We start from the raw sequence: 17,920 nt of genomic DNA, 5'->3' as shown, positions 1-17,920 counted from the left end.
TCATGCATAAGTGTATATGTGTAACTAACTATATGAGCACTCCTTTCATATAAGCACATTTAGACACTATGCATATTTATAACATACTAATGAATTCATATTCGTGTACATATATAACAACCTAGGAACAATCCTATTAACTCACACATGTTAAATACATAGACAAGGTCCCATACTACTTTCCATGCTAGTACACCTATCAAGTCACCCTAATGATGGATACATAACATTCTTCATGGAAATATACTCTACATTCATAGTATTAGACACAAGTGCATATGATATGCCCATTCATAAAACACCATGAACCTATTCTACTTGTAATCCTGTATGAGGTGTAAGTGTGTGTACATTGGTCAACATGATCACACAATAGCAACAACCTCTAACACCTCTAAAACAACTTAGGTGAAACTAGAAACTTACACTTGTGTATTGATGCTTTGAAGTCTTAAAATAGGTTAAAATGATGTTAAAAGGGATTGTCTAAAGTTCCATAAAGTTTGGAGGTCAAACGTCCAACAACATCCATGACATTCGAAAGGTTTGCCTTGAAATGTCCTTGTGTTTGTTATTGTGTTTCATCGAGTTTTACATTTTCATTTCAGATGAAATTGAAGTGATAGGTCCTTGAAATGTATACAAACATATTTTTGTTGGAAACGTCCAGGCGAAACTCCCCAAGGACCAACCAAGGGTCCTTTAGGAACGACCTAACTTGTCAGGAAAGGCTGTCAAAACCAACCACACCTACAGATGGCATCGACGCCAGGTAGGCTGATCGACGCCCCGAAGGTGGAAGGCGTAAGTGAGTACTTAGCCTAGGGAGCTTAAGCTCCATAATTCAGGTATCTGAATCCATCGATGGTGTGCCAGGATGGCGCGTCTGTGGAATTACGTCCCGTTGATTGGCAACCAGCAATGGTGATTGCAATTTTTGCAAGGTCACTATTAAGTGTAGAGGTAAATTGGGAAATTCACTACACATCTAAATAAATAAATGGGCGATTTTATAGATTTTGTTTTGGGTATTTCAAGTGGGTTTATAAGTCCTAACAAAAAAGATGAATTCATTATTCCAAATTAAAACCCGATATCTCTAAGAAACTCTCTCGAACTCCATCGGAGCCAAAATCAAGATAGAGCTTGGATTGAAGATTCTTGGTGATTTCTCCATTAATTCTTCATCAAATTCGTTGTATAGAATCAATTGAGGTATGGTTCTTCATCCTTGAATCTCTTTTCGTCAAGGAGCCAAACTTCAAATTGATTTCCAAAGTCTTTCAAAGATGAACTTGTCCTATTTTGATATCTTGCCGTGGGTTCTTCCATAAAACATTTTAAATTATTGTATGTTTATTGAATTGATGTTAATTTGATTATTTTAAATTACAAACTCTATGAACCCATGCATTTCATCCAACCCTAGATTTGACTATTTTGTGGGTGAATTAATTATGTCTTAATGCTATTTAATTCTTATGTAGTTTGATTAGGGCTATTGAATTATGATAGAATCATGTTAAATATATAAGTAAACTGTCATAAATTCATCAATTCGTTTAATATTATCTTTTATTCATTGTATATTGTAATTGTTGGGTAAAAATTGTAAACCATGGCTATTGGCAAGAACCTTGGAATATTGTTTTTGATGAATTGTCTATGGATTAAAGTTGTAAGGTTGGATTTATGGCATGTTAACCTAACTTTCTCTATATTGTGTAGTGTGGGCCTTAGATAGTAATTGTTTTTACTATTGTGCACTTATGGTGGCTGTGCTTATGTGCTATACTTGTGAATTATGTGGCCTTGTCGGCATTACTTTATGAATTGTGAATCAATGTGGCCTCGTCTGCATTACTTTATGAATTATGTTATTATCATGTTATAACTTTAATATGTGGATATCATGAATGTATTGATGACTTATGTGTTTATGTGGAGTCAAAGCATGAGTTCTTCTAGTTGATGATGTATGTGTCTAGTAGATTATAGTGTAGTCATTATATGTATTACTTGATGTTGATGTAAGATGTTCTTAATATATTATATGATACTTGTCATACTCATATTAATGATAATGTAGTAGTGAATAGTGTGACCTATGGATGATATTGGTTATACCTACGTGCTTCTTGAATGATATATTATATGTGTGGAGTATGTATGTGTCTTGTGATGGTAGACTCGTTTCCCTTACTTGATACATGTAGAATGTGAATATGAGCTCTTGACTTAGTATGCAAAAGCTTCTTAGTCTTGTTAGTATGATAAAAATTTGAGCGTGAATATTGTTGAGAAGGTCCTTATCTGGAACGTCTAACTTAGTTGGAAGTTTATGATATCCTTGAAGTTGAAAGTCGTAATAGTATCCTTCTTATGTGGATGGTGGACTAAGTTTTGGTTGGATGGAACGACTTTAAATCATCCTTAGGAAAGTCATTGAGAATTCTCGTATTCATTGTAGGTAGCCCTAGTGGACCCTCTTTGGTATGGTGTAGTGTTATTGGGTTGTGAACTAGATATGGAACCTCTTCATGTACTTCTTTATTGAAATACTCTTAGAGAACTAAGCTTAGCACCTAGTGAGTATGGTTTGGGAAGTTGCTCTATATATGATACATTAGAGAAAAAAACCCTTCATATTCCTTAACTACGTGCCTACATGGGATGTGTCCTAGTTCTACCATTAGCAAGTAGATCAACCTCCATCGCAGTAGTTGCATGACTCCGGATTCCATGCATCGCTAGTATGGTCTATGTCAATTATTGGATATTCTCATCATATAGGATTCCCACTAGTGCTGGAGAAGTTTTATGAAGTTTAGGTAGTGGTATGGAACACTATCTATACATTGTATGAATAGGATTTGAAGATATTAGTGAGTGAGTCCCTAGGTATTCTCCAAGACTATAATTGAATGTCCTTATATGTTGAATGTCTTTTAAATGAACTAATGAAGATAATGACTTAAATTAGAAAAGCATATTAATTAATCAGTATTTACCTAGAGTAGTTTAAGGGCGTTCTAGTTAAAGTGTGAAGGGGAAAAAAGAATGATCTCTTCATGTCTTATCTAGGGAATTCTTAATAATAACTCTAGGTAGGAAAGTAGATTGAGAAAGAAGACATGATCTAAACTTAGCTAGTCTTAATTATTATTTAGGTAAGCTTGGACAGGGTGTATGGGCATTGTCTTCTTGCGAGTGATCTTGTCCTAGGTAGTTTAAAAGATCTCTTAGATGTGTGTGAAGGGATTGTATGGGCGGTCGCTTCATACCTCACTCAAGAGAGCCTTAGAATCACCTGTGGTTGGATAATATGATTTTTATGTGTTTTTTAACTGTTATTAATTCTATATTTTAAGGTGTGAATTTTATTGGAAGTTACAGTGAAGTTCACTGTATGCTTACTGTAAGGTTACATTATTTAATATGAATTGCATATGACTTATATTGTGTTTTAAATGTTAGGTTTGGTATTTAAATGTTTTTCTTATACTTTTAATGTCATGTTTTTATAAAAAAAGATCATGTTTCTCATAAATGTAAATTTCTCATGATTTTATGCATTATGCCATACTTAATACATGCATTTTACTAATTCCATACTTTATGTCTATCTCTAAAGGTGTGGCTAGCAGTGAGAGGTGTCTTGAAGTAAGCTTGAAATCTAGTAACTATTCAAGAAAAATTGAAGTATGTCCTCACATTAGTGGAGGGCATAACTATCTTCGGACTTATTTAATTCAAGTATTGTAATAGACTAAGTAATTCTATATTTCGTGTTGTATGGGTCGTGTCCCATATATTATTGAGTCTAAGATTGGAATACGCTGAGACTTAGGGTTTTCTATGATTTTAAAATGAAAGATGTTTTAAAAAATTTCGTGTGAAAAGTTTTAATTCCGCACTTCTTTTCTTACATGTATGCAATGAATGATATCAAAGGGCTTGTACAAGACCTCAAAAGGCCAGGTAGACCTTGTCGCGCTCCGAGAGTACCATATCTTGTAGGGTGTGCTCTTGAGGGGTAACAAAAGTTTGTATTAGATCATAAGTTATGAAAGTGATCTAAGGAATAAAAAAGTCCCATAAAGCCATGTCTAATAGAGTCTTGTTCATTGGTGTGAGTCGCGACACATCTATGGGCGAGAGGCTATAGGACGATAGAATTTCCCTTCGTCCTCTACTCTTGAGTCGTTTGGTATAGTTAACAGTTATGAGTGTCCTTTTTAATACTTTTCTTTGTGTTTATAACAATTACCAATAGAAGAATTGAAGAAGGGAGGGTGAATGAGGAAATTCCTCAAATTTAGGAAGTTGAGAAAGTTCATCAAGGTGATGAAGGTGTTAAAGTCCCTATTGGAGGTTAAGGTAATGAGGTTCTGGAGGTTCCCCCCGAATTGATTAATGGGGAGATTAGAGTGGCTCTACTTGATTTAGGCCGAGCCATGACTACTCATGTGAGTACGGGTGTTTAAACTAGGGTGAATGCTATTTAATGAACTATGACATCTAGATTGAGAGACTTTATGAGGATAAATCCCCCTATCTTTCTTGGCTCTAAGGTTGGAGAGGATCCCCAAGAGTTTCTATATGGCGTGTATACGGTTTTGAGTGCCATGGGGGATACTCCTAGGGAGATGGCGGAGTTAGATTCGTACAAATTGAGAGAGGTTGCTCATGTATGGTACACTCAATGTAAAGATAATAGGTTGGTTGAGTCAGGTCCTATAGAGTTGGAGGATTTTAAGGAGGCTTTCTTAAGAAAGTACTTTCCCCGTGAGAGGAGGGATGTGAAGGTTGAAGAGTTCATTAATATCAAGCAAAGCAATATGAGGGTTGAGGATTATTCCTTGAAGTTCAGCATGTTGTCTAGGTATGCTCCTTCCTTAGTGTTTAACCCTAGGGATTGGATGAGTAGGTTTGTGAGCGGTGTTGCCGACCTTGTGAAAGAAGAGTGCCGTACGTCTATGCTCCATGGTGACGTGATCATCTAGGCTAATGATGTATGCTCAATCCATTGAGGAGTCCAAGCTTAGTAGGATTTCTATAAATTTGAACAGGAGTGGACCAAGTGAACAAAACCAACCTAGGTTCAAGAAGAGGGCTCCAATTCAAGATGAACCTAGGGATCCTAAGGTGAAATTTGAGAAAGGTAGTGGTTCTCAAGGTGGTAAGACTACTTGTGCTACTTGTGGGAAGAAGAACTATGGGAAATGTCTAGCTGGTACCGGGAATTGCTTTGATTATTGTAAGGATGGACATAAGGTGAAAGATTTGTCCTACTACTGCGGCTAGAGGAAAGGAAGGCAAGCAAGTTCCTCCAAGTGTTCCAGGTGATGATGTTCCATGGAAGGCTCATTTCTATGCATTTTCGGAAAAGGGATCAAAGCAAGAAGATGATGATGATGTTGGTAAGTTATAGACTCTTCTTTTAGTTGCTATGAGTTCCTTCTATGCGGGGGAGTATGGTGTGGAGTGGAATTTTAATTGATTGTGTGTTCTCCTCGATTCAACTAAAGCTTCAGAGGTAGAAAGTTATAGTAGCATGTTGCATGTTTCATTGTGTTTAGGAATCTTGTTCGAATTGAATTTCATTGATTCCTTGCATTGTGCATTTTATGAAGTTATAATTATGTTGTAAATTGAGTTTATATAGTTTTTTCTCTTATATTATCATGCTTTCATCAGTAATTGCTTAAAGGTTACATTTTTAATAAAATTGAGTCTAATTCACTATATGTTGGCAGCTCACTTTGAAGAATTTAGAAATTTGAATAAATTGTTCTTTTATTGAAAATTATTGTATGTTTCTTGGATTTATGCATATGAGAATTATAAGGAATGTAAAAGGAGTTATAACCATTTGAAATAAAGCATTAGAGTCTTATTGCATAATGGGTCGTAAAGTTTTTTCTATCCTCTTATGGTGTTTTGAGTCTCTTTAAAGAATGTGAAATTGGTATTATTTTTGTATGGTTTGGTATGGTTATGTGATTCTTCTCTTGAGTTTCTTATCTCTTCAAAGTGTTTGAAATGAATTAAGTGTCCAAGTGGGAGGGATTGTAACGACTCTAAAATGACTTAGGTGAAACTAGAGACTAACATTAGTTTCTTGTTGTTTTGAAATATTAAAATGGGTTAAAATGATGTTAGGAGGCAGTGTTTAATGTTTCATGAAGTTTGGAGGTCAAACGCCAAAGAATGTCCATGACGTTCAAAAGGTTTTCCTTGAAACGTCCTTGTGTGTCTTAGTGTGATTCATCTAGTTTTACGTGTTCGTTTTGTATGAAATTGATGTGATAGGTCCTTGACATGCATGCGAACATATTCGTGTTGGAAATGTCCGGGCAAACCTTCCCAAGGACCAACCAAGGGTCCTTGAGGAAGGACCAAACTTGGGAGCCAAGGCTGTCCAAATAGGCCTCACCTACGGATGGCATCGACACCCCGTAGGTGGGAGGAGTAGGTGAGGACTTAGACTAGGGAGCTTAAGCTCCCAATGTCAACTTTTTGAATCCATCGATAGTGAGCTGGGATGGCCCGTCTGTGGGCTTACGTTCCGTCGACGGTGACTGCAATTCTCGCAGGCTCACTGTTAAGTATAGGGGTGAATTGGGAAATTCATCACACGTACAAATAAATAAAATGGGTGTTTTCCTATTTTTTTTGGTATTTCAAGTGGGTTTAAATGTCCAAACAACCTAGATGAATTCATTATTCCAAATCAAAGCATAAAATTTCTAAGAAACTCTCTAGAAATCAAAACATAAAATTTCTAAGAAACTTTCTAGAACTTTATTGAGGCAAAACTCAAGATAAAGATCGGACTAAAGATTCTTGGTAATTTCTCCATCAATTCTTTATCAAATTTGTATTCCAACATCAATTGAATTATGGTTCTTCATCCTTGAATATCTTTTCTTCAAGGATCCAAACTTCAAATTGATTTTCAAAGTCTTTCATATATGAAGTTGACCTGTTTTGATATCTGGCCAAGAATTCTTGCATAAAACGTTTTAAATCATTGTGTATAGATTGAATTGATAATAATTTTATGATTTTAACCAAAAAACTCTATGAACCCATGAAATTCATGCAATCCTAGAGTTAACAATTTTGTGGTAATGCTATTAAATTCTTATGTAGTTTTATTAGGGCTATTGAATTAGATATTATCATGCTAGAATTCTAAGTAAGTTTTCCTAATTTCATAAATTCATGTTGTATTATACTGTATTCATTGTATATTGTAATTGTTGAGTTGAATTGTAAACTATGGCTATTTGTAAGAGCCTTGTTATATTGTGTTGGATGAATTGACTATGAATTAAAGTTGTGAGGTTGGATTGATGGAATCTTAACCTAAATTTCTCTATATTGTGTAGTGTAGGCCTTATAGAGTAATGAGGTTTGGTATGGCCCACTTATGGTGGCGGTGCTTATATGCTATACTTGTGAATTATACAGCCTTGTCGGCATTACTTTATGAATTGTGAATCAATGTGGCCTCGTCATCACTACCTTATGAACTATGTAGTTATCATGTTATAACTTTAATATGTGTATAACATGAATGTCTTGATGACTTATGTGTGTAAGTGGAGTCAAAGCATGAGTTTTTCTAGTTGATGATGTGCGTCTCTAGTAGACTATAGTATAGTCATTATATGTATTACTTGATGTTGAAGCATGATGTCCTTAGTAGATTATATGATACTTGTGATACTTATATTGACGATCTGTACAAAATGGGTGTAGTTCAAGACTTAGATCCCATGGCGAAGTCTCTGACCAGTTCCACGAGCATGTAGGACGACCTGTACTTTCACCTACGATCCGTAGGTGGGGCTCGTCCCGCCCTTTGGCTAATTAGATGTAGGGGTGGTTTATTTTTGTATTTTAAGGTAATTTAAGTATGCTAAAACAGCTAAACCTCTATTTAGAATTCATTCTTCAGTATCAAAACCCCTCTCCTAAAAAACATTCTCTATAGAACACCATTGAATCTCAAGGACAAGTTCGAACTAGGGTGGAAGATTTCAAGTGTTTTCTTATTCAATTATATGGGAAAATACATCTTTAAGGTATTGTGAACATTTATCTAAGGCTAGTTTCTGCTTTAATCTTTAATCGTTTTCAAGTTTCCAAAGATTGTGAAAAACCCCAATTATTACTCAAACTCGTGGGTTCTTGCATCAAACATATTCAATGGATAATATGATTATATTTATCATTAATTGATAATTTGAAGGTGAAAAAACCTATGAACCCACGATTCCACTAAATTTCTAAAGTTGGCTTATAAAGTGGGTTTGATGATTATGATTGGATATAGTTAGAATTGTTCTTAGATCATAATGTATATTTTATATATATTTTTATCTATCCTAAATATGATGAATTGTTGGATACTTGAGTAATGGTAATCATGCCTTGGGTTAAGAGTAAGTTAACCTAAATTCTCTTGTTATGTTGGAATTGTTCTTTTATGATTTGGTCCACATAGGGTGACAATGTTTACTTATTGTTTATGTATTGTTACCATGGACTTGAAGTAATTTATGAAGTGTTTGAATAGTAGAATGAAAAGGTATATGTGAAGGTATTCTTCTAAGGTATTTTTGTTATCTCTATGAGACCTTGTATGAAGTGTTATGGTATTGTTATTTGAAGTATGATTCTCTTATAATGAATGTAACACCTTGAAAATCCAAGACTCATGGTAAAGCCTTACATAGGTTTCATAAAGTCTAAACAGTGTTTCTAAGTCCATTTTAATGAATATAGGTCATATAGAAGGTTTAAGAATCAAAATGTCCAAAGACATTCGGGAAGTTGGTTCAAAGAGATGTTAGTGTGTCTTAGTCTTTTTTTACTAAATTTTGGGAGTCGGAAATGTACAAAAATGGGTGGAAATGTAGCTAATGTGTGTTTGAGTTTTTTCATGATTGAAACGTCTGGATACGACTCCCCAAGGTCAAACCAAGGGCCCTTGAGGACAACCAATGCAGTTTGATGCAACAGTTCCTGGCAGTGTGCATCGACGGGGTATACAACGGTCCATAATTGGCTCTACGGGGCGTCGAATGCCACAGTCGTCCTTAACCTAGAAATATTTGTGAAGGTCCTTGTTTACCTATCTACTATTACACTCGACGAAAGGGGACGACGGGACGTCACTGGCTCGACGGGGCGTTGAGGCCACCGTCATCCCATACTTAGAAAAAATTGGAGGAAGCCTCGCATTCAAAGTCTCTGATAGAGAGTAGAGAAGTGCAGAACAGAGGGGGATGTCCGTCGACCCAACGACGGACCATTGAAGAGGTCTCATCGGTGACAATCAAATTTCACTAATGTATTTTTAAGGATTTTATTTTATTAATTAAGTGGTTTAGGGGTTAGTTAGTGATTAAAGGGAAACTAATTAAGTCTATAAATACCCTTAACTCTCATTAACCTAATGCCAACTATCAAAGTAAATTATCTTCCGTCTCTCTTATTTTTCTCTCTACAAGATCACAACTGAAGGTTAGCAAGAATGTCACGACCCGGATTCTGGAACCCGAATCACAATCGGCGTCGTTGACCTCTCAGAGGTCGCAGAAAACTCTCATCTTGCATTCATCACATTGATATGGTTAATTTTAGCGGAAAATTTAAAACTTTTAAATGTATGAAGTATACATAGACTTCATATAGTTATTTCATGAATTCATCATATTCTAAGATCAACATAAAGAAACAATCATCTAACAATTGTGGAATGAATTCAAATTATAAAATAACATATCATAGTAGTTTGCCAAAACATCCTTATTACAAGCTTCGAATAAATGTATGAAAGAAACGCTAGGGACAACATCCACTAGCTATGTCTAAAACTAAAGCTAGACTAAAACATTAGCATCCTCAAAATCAAGAGGACCTACCAAATCGTCTCGAAATACGCTGATGTCCACACTGTTGCAAGAGTCGTCAATCTGCCCCTTAACCTGAATCTATAAAATAGTAAATAGTGGGGGTTATTACAACACTTGTACAATGTATATGTTTATGCACACATACACATAAGGCTATGCATGATCAAAGAAAGTTCTTCCTGAACAACATGCTATTTCTGGAAAGCCTAGTGATTAGGCTTTCCTAAATCGTTAGATGTGAATTGTGATATGAATATGATGTATTTTAATGCATTCAAAGAACACAACTCATGTTTATATGATTAAAAAACATTAATATCATCCATATAAGTTTAGAACAACTCGGGCGAAGATTTGAGATTTTGATCCTCTTAGAATGAGAGCTCCTCTTTGTACACTTAGATTATTTTTAAGTCATTTTCTTCTTCTTGTTCTGTAGTTCAAAAATTCTTTTGGTCCTATGTTTTACTTACAAGTGCAATGATTCATTGTAGTTTCATACCCATAATGAATCGATGTATGTAATCTAATGACTAAGTAGAAAACCCTTTTCTTAGGTAGAATTTAATATGAGAAGACGACCTTGAACGAACCTTGAAGAAACCTCGAAGAAACCTTGAAAATCATCTAAGAAAATTTTCGGTTTTTTTTTCTTGCGTTTTGTTCACTGTTTTTCTCACGGTTAATTTATGGTTTTAGTCGTGTATTTGTTTGAGTTGGAACGTGGTTTATAGGTTTAGGAACTTACCTTTACTCGTTCCACTTAGGATTTAACAAGTTAATTAAATAAATTAATTAACTAATTACTAAAAAATCCCTCCTAAGTTGACTAAACATAGGAGAACATAACACTAGGCCAAATCTGGAAATTGGTGTTGAATATGGTTATTGTCCACATTTTGACTTTATATTCATAAATGAAATTCTTAATTTAATTAATTTAATTACCTAGCATAAGTAATTAAGTACCCTGAAGTCATTATAACCAAAATTAACCCTTTTCGACCATCCTAGGTTAAGTACTAGGATGTTTCTTGAGTTGTACTAGGTTAATGTAAGAATTTTTTCTTTACCCCTTTAATTTAATTAATTAAATGGATAATTTAATTGATTGAGTTAACTAGGTTAATTAATAAAGCAACCTTAAGTCGTTATAACAATAACTAATGCTTTGAACCATCCTAGGTTAGGTACTAGGTTGTGTTTTTCTTGTTTTAACCGAAATCTAAAAATTGTTTTGTGATTTCGGTTTTGCCCCTTTAAATTAATTAATTAATTTGGTAAATACATCAATTAGGTAACCTAGGGGAATTAAGTACCCTAATTTTTTATGACCATAACTAACATTTTGGACCATAAAAGGTTAGGTACTAGGCTTTCTATTTAACTAGTACTAGGTTAGTGTCAACCCGGTTCTGCTCCTAGGTCGTCGGGTGCACTAATGGGTCCAATTCGATTATTCCTAGGTAATTTAGATATTTGGCAAAGTAGGTTAGAATATAGAATTTTGTAGGAAGTTAGTCTCAACATGGAGTGGTCCCTTATGCACGTTTTTGTCCCCTTAACTACCCTAACCGAATTCGGTTAGGGTGGTCCCCTCTTTTGGTTCTTCTTAACATGTCTTGCACATGTGCTTGCACATGTGTTGGTTGTACTTTCCTAACAACCTATTAATTTATAGATCCCTTGGGAATGTTTACTTATTGACCCAAGGACCCTTACTATGTCATTGGGCGCTACATAATTTACATGATCATTTTATATGGTCATATGGAATGGTAGTAGGTCTGACACTTGGATGCCTATTACTTTGTGTGAAACTATTCATAATGGATTTTCTTTTAGATTAGGGTCTTCAATGCAGGTACATTTATTGAACAGCAATCTTCGATTGGGGTATGTCAATCCAGAAAGTATATTTCTTATTCGTATATGGAAAATTGGTTAATATCCCTTAGCCAATTTTTCTATAACATGCCCAATATTTCTCAATATTGGGCATTGGGGTGCCTAGGTACCCCTAATAGGCTTATCCTAAGGGCATACTAGCTTTTCATTACACATATGATTTTCCAGAATGGTACAAAGAACTAGGGTTTGGGTGCTGGAAAAAGGGTGGATTCTTCATCAAATTTTTGATAAACATTAAGGTATGAGTTCTATTCACCTTTTCGATCCTTTGCTCAAAAGGTTCTTTCAAAAAAGATTTCAAAAAGTTGAGTTCTCTTATGGGTGTCATTCAATTACAAAATTGAAGTTATGGATTGAGTTGTTAGTGAATTCATAGGGTTATATTGAGTAGATTTACATGTAATTCAACTTGTTTATGATAATTGTTGATTGTTTGGTAAAATTGAGGAACATGATCCTCTATCCCTAACCCTAGGTAGTGATCTTGACTTATGTTGTATGTTTATCATTCAATTGAGTTGGTTCTTGATTAGATTACTATCCTATGGTGCTATTATAGTTTAATTAAGTTGAATTATAGGCATATCATGTTAGTTCTTGAGATGTGATTTAGGTTATGAATTATAATGTTAAAATTGCCTGTGTACTTTGCGTCAACTTTTGATCTAAAGATGAATTGTGTTATACAGATTGAATTGGCCTTATAATTCTATTGATTATCATTATGATATCATTTTACTCCCCAAGTTGGGTTGAGCAATGGGTTGATGGTATGACCTTTATGATAGCCTTTGAGAAAAACTGTGTAAGTCTTAGAATCTCTATCTTTACTTGCAATTGTGAATAATTGTTGTTAAGGCATGATATCACATTGGATTATGCCTTATATTAGGATTATAGGGTGGTATTATGTTTAATTGAAATGTACTAACTATGTTGTGAGGTTGATTAATCAATGTGCCTTTAAATGTCATGAAATGCTAAAGTGTTAACCTCACTTATATGAATTGTGATGAAAGGACTTATACTCATACAATTCTTATTGAGCTATTAATGATGATTATTATACAAGGGTTAGACCCTATGGACTAAATTATGTTAAGATTGATAATTTAAGGCTTAAAGACATTTCAAAAAGGGGCTCTAGCTTAGCGCCGAGCGAACTACATAAAGAAGTGTCCCTTCGCACGTAGGGAAGGTAAGAGCACTACATTACACTTGAGATTGGAGATCATAATGCATGGTGCATAAAGAGGTTCCCAAAGTAATCTCGTAGTTCTTGAACTATGTTTCCCCCATAGGAATACTAGCTAGTGGATCCTCGTAGTTTCTATGTTTTACGTTTGGTACTACCTTGGCAAGTAGTCCGCCTTCTTTCGGTGTAGGGTTTTATGACACGTCATTCCACACTAGTTCATGTGGTATGTCTATTAGGGAAAAATGTTCCCAAAAGGTAAAATGAATTAAACGACTTTGACTCAAACTTGGATAACCTAAGGGGTCTCGCTTAGTTTAGGTAGGGTTATGGGACTCCACCTAGACATTGTGCTAGTTAGTCTTGAGGGGTGTCATAGGAGGAGGTTCTTATATGTTTATGTTAAGATAATGTGTTTTGTATGTATTGATGACCATGTCATATTGTTAATACTATATGTTGATTAGTTCATTTGTAAATATGGACTGGTTTATAATGATAATATAAGATGAAATGTAAGCCTAAATGCCGTGATGTGTAAAGTTGAACATTAGTCATGTTTTCTTGTTGAGGAGAATTGATTGAGTAAGGTTATGGGGCTTTTCTTGGTCATTGCATTTGTTGATTTGATAAGGACTTGTGAGTAGTTGTCTTGCTTATTATGTCATGTTTAACTCTTATTCATTCTAGTGATAGTATTCCTTGATGTTAGCGTTGTAGTAAATCATGATTCTAAGTGTGTTGGAATAAGTGTTACTTGTTGAGATAGTAGGCATGTTTGGTTGATTAATATGACTTACTTGACTTTGTATTAAGCCCCCAAAAGGGGTAAAATAACATGTTTTTATAAAAAGTCCCTTTTATCATGTTTTGCTTGTGTATGTGCATAAGATCTGATACTTAGTATATGTGGAGTACTAAATCCATTTTCTTCCCTTGTCCTAAACATTTTAGGTTCTGGTCGTTGAAGAGTTTTGAAGGCGATATCGTTGAAGGCTTGGATTCTTCATTTTATCCAAGAAGGGTAGGTCCTCAACTTTCAAGGGAAATTCCATCTTCTAGCTTTGGTCTTTTTTATGAGCTTATCGACTCTATAATTCTTTTTCTTATTAATTAAATATTGTACTTTCGTATGACCTTACATGATCTTGTTGAATTGATGTAAGGGATATGTCCATATTGTAACATTCTTTTACATGATATGCAACGAGACAATTGTTGAGACTATTTCTATAATATATATATATATATATATATATATATATATGTGTGTGTGTGTGTGTGTGTGTGTGTGTGTGTGTGTGTGTGTGTGCAGTAAAAGTAGAAGGCTATTTAACCTTCCTATATGAATGGTCTATGTATATGTTGAGGTCTATGTAAACCTCCAAGTAGAGAAAGTAAAAGTTTTAAAAAAAATTCCGGATTTTTCAACCTATGAATGTAACGACATGAACTAAGAGGCTAGTCTTAGTCCTTGAAAAGAACGACGACGCCGGTTACGTCTTGGGGGTAAATCCGGATGTGACAATGATCATGTGTGTTAAGGCTATGATGTGAATTGTCTTTATACTGTGATGTTGTATTTTGGTTTGTAGAATTAGGTCCCTCCCTTGATTCATAAAAGTTATTGCATGTGATCTTTTGACTTGGTAGGTTTGGTCATCCTTTTCTTGACTAATGAATGAATTAATGTATAAAATTGGTAGACCTAAGCATGGTGCCCTTTCTATGAATAATTGATGAGGCTTCTAGTTATGTCTTGAACCAGTAGACCTCAGAATGGTGCCCCTTGTTGATAAGTCTAGATACCTAGGTTAACGAAAAATCTTGAAGTGGTAGACCTTAAGATGGTGCCTCCTTTTTGTGTGAAATGATAGGCTTAGAGATGGTGGGCAGTAATGGCAGAAAACCTTGTATAAGAAAGTGAATGAGCTATCCTTATGAATCTTGATCGGTATACCAAAGATGGTGCCCTTTTTTGTAGAAGTACTATGGTTTTGTAGACCTAATGTTGGTGCCCTCTATAGTACATATATTTGAAAAAAATACTTTGGGAACCAAGGTTCATCACCGAGTGGATATGGTTAAGATGTGTTTATTCCGGCACAAAAGTTTAGAGTCCAATGAACATCTTTGGATATCCCTTGAACCGTGTGCCTACATGGGTTGGTTATAAATTCTATCCTTTTCAAGTAGAACACCCTCCACTGTGTAGGGTCGTATGACACCATATTCCATACCTATCTAGTGTGGTCTATGTTTTTAATGCCTATTCGCATCACGTGAGATGTGCACTCTAGTAATTGTATAGGTTCTACAAAGTGTAGGTAGTAGTGTGGGATGCTATCTACTCATGCCACGAGTAGGCTTGAAAGATACTAAGTGCATTCCCTAAGTCTTTCAATACTATTAAATAAAGTACCCTAAATGCGTGAATGTATACTTATATGTAATGTTGACTCATTTGGTTATATTGAAAAGGAAAGGTCTATATCTTTGGAAGTCTTGAGGAACACTTAGGTATGTATGAATCGGTTGTATGGGCAGCTACTTCATGTATTACTTTTGTGGGTCTTAGGATAACCTTAGGTGGAATGTCTATAATGATGAAATGGATTACATAACTAATATGGCCATGTATTATATTTTAGCATCATTTTATATGTGAATATTGATGTTGAATATGTTTCTTATACTTGCCTTGTGATGTTTTACCAATATAGCATGAAAAGCACTTATCTCAAATAAGGTTGCTTTTTTGCATGTTTTTGAATGGTCGTCATACTTAGTGTATATTTGTACTAAACTTATTTCTCAATGTTTTTACTATAGTGTGTAGGTTGAGGAAGCTAGAGGATCCTTACTAGATTCAAGTTCTTGGACTTGTTATTTCCAGATTTAGTATGTCCTCAAATATTCATGGACACATATATTAGAAGTTTATTTAAATTCATATAAAACTCTTAGTTGATTTCTTTTAAATGTAAAGGGGCTGTGTCCCTATAATATTGAGACGTGCCTAAGATTGCAATTGTTGAGACATAGAATTTCCTTCCTTTTGTAAATGAGGTTCAACTAATTGACTTTATTGAGAAAATTTTAACTCCACACTATTTTAATGCATATATGATGAATGAACAATAAGGGCTTGTATAAGAGATATTTGAGGTTGAATACACTATGTTACGACTAGGGGGTTCTTTCCGGTCGTGAAAAGTTAGGTGGCTAATAAGATATTAAATGAAAGGTCTTAGAATTCTCCTTCCAACTCCTCCAAGTTCTCTAGTTTTAGAGTCTACATGAGAGACATATGATCATTTAAAAATCGGACTATACAGTTAAAGAATGTTACCCTGATTTAAGAGGGGTATTTTGGTCTTCTACTTATCCAATCGGATATAAGAAATTTTTTAATACTTTGGGGTCTAAATTTATTTTGCTCAGTTTTACGAATCATAAATTATGCCAGGGTTTTGTGAAGAATTCATGAAGAGGATAAAATGAGAAAAGTCAAGGCATTCCTCAAGTTTGCTTGGGAATCAAAAGTTGTTTCGCAAGGGGTTTAATCGCAAAGAGGTTTGTAAGTTCTCCGAAAGTATCCCCTATAAGCTGGGCCAAGTCTTCGGTCATACAGTTACGTAGTTGACATTTTGGAGATCTCGTACAGGCCATTTGCTATCGTTCATCACATAAGACATGAAAAGTAGTGCGGAATTAAAAATTTTCATGACATTAATAATAATAAGGAAATATCTACTATAAATACTAAAGGGGAGCCTTGTCGTCGCAAGACATCTTTAAGACAAAACTTAAAAAACATAGGGACACGGTCCTTTACATTTAATGAAAATACATAATACGTGTTAATAGTAGAAATTAAAGAAATAGAACTATACCCTCGAATATATGAGGACGTACTTAGTCTTCAGAGAGTCGATTCCCAAGACTGCCTTCTAGACTTAACTTGCCTCCAACCTATACTTATGAATTATAGAAAAGTATGGGGTTAGTACAAACAATGTACTAAGTATGGCATATGCAAAAGTGGACGTTTTAGTAAAAATAAATTTTTATGCAAAATAAGTAAAACCTTCATGAGTATAGGAGTAAAAATAGCATATATAACATCATTTAGTACATAAGAAAGGACTTCCATAATTTTAGCATAAAAGACCACTTTAAAGTAAACTCCAAAATATCACAGTGAAGTCAACTTTCAGTGAACTTACATTACTTCAACTCACAATGAACTCACCATAGAAATTTCCCTAACCAATGTTATCCTAAGTCACAAAGGTAGATATGAATGAACCACCCATATAACTCTTTCAATACACACCTAAATGATCCTCAAGGCTACCCATTATGGGCTTACTTCGCACGGTGGACAAGTCCACACTTCTATAACTAAAAATTAGAGAACATGCTTGCATTTAGAACTTCACATAAGTACCCTTCCCAAGTGGAATTGTAAGTAACACAAAGTGCAATATGAGAATAGCATCCCATACTACTACTCCCACTTTGTGCTACTTAAGGATTCCATGAGGTTAGGTACTCTGCATTCGTCATTCATAAACTTCATTAAACAAGACATAACTTTAACATGTTTTCTTAACATTAGATATTAAGTCACATAACTTCAATTGCATGACATAACAACACATTCATACATTAAATGTAAAGAAACACAAAGACTCCCCTTTGAAGTGTCTACTTGTGCAATGGATAAATAGTATCCCATACCATCATCTACCCTAAGTAGTACACTCTTAAGGTGACATAGTTCATTACATTCTTTTGTTGGGGGTAGATTTCACCTACATAGACAATGAGAGCTAGACACGGAATCCTGACATTAACCCCTATCGGATGAGGGATG

This window comes from Solanum pennellii, chromosome 4 (genome assembly GCF_001406875.1).
Source record: "Solanum pennellii chromosome 4, SPENNV200".
Taxonomy (NCBI): domain Eukaryota; kingdom Viridiplantae; phylum Streptophyta; class Magnoliopsida; order Solanales; family Solanaceae; genus Solanum; species Solanum pennellii.
The sequence above is the reverse complement of the archived record's forward strand: the minus strand, read 5'-3'. Positions refer to the sequence as shown.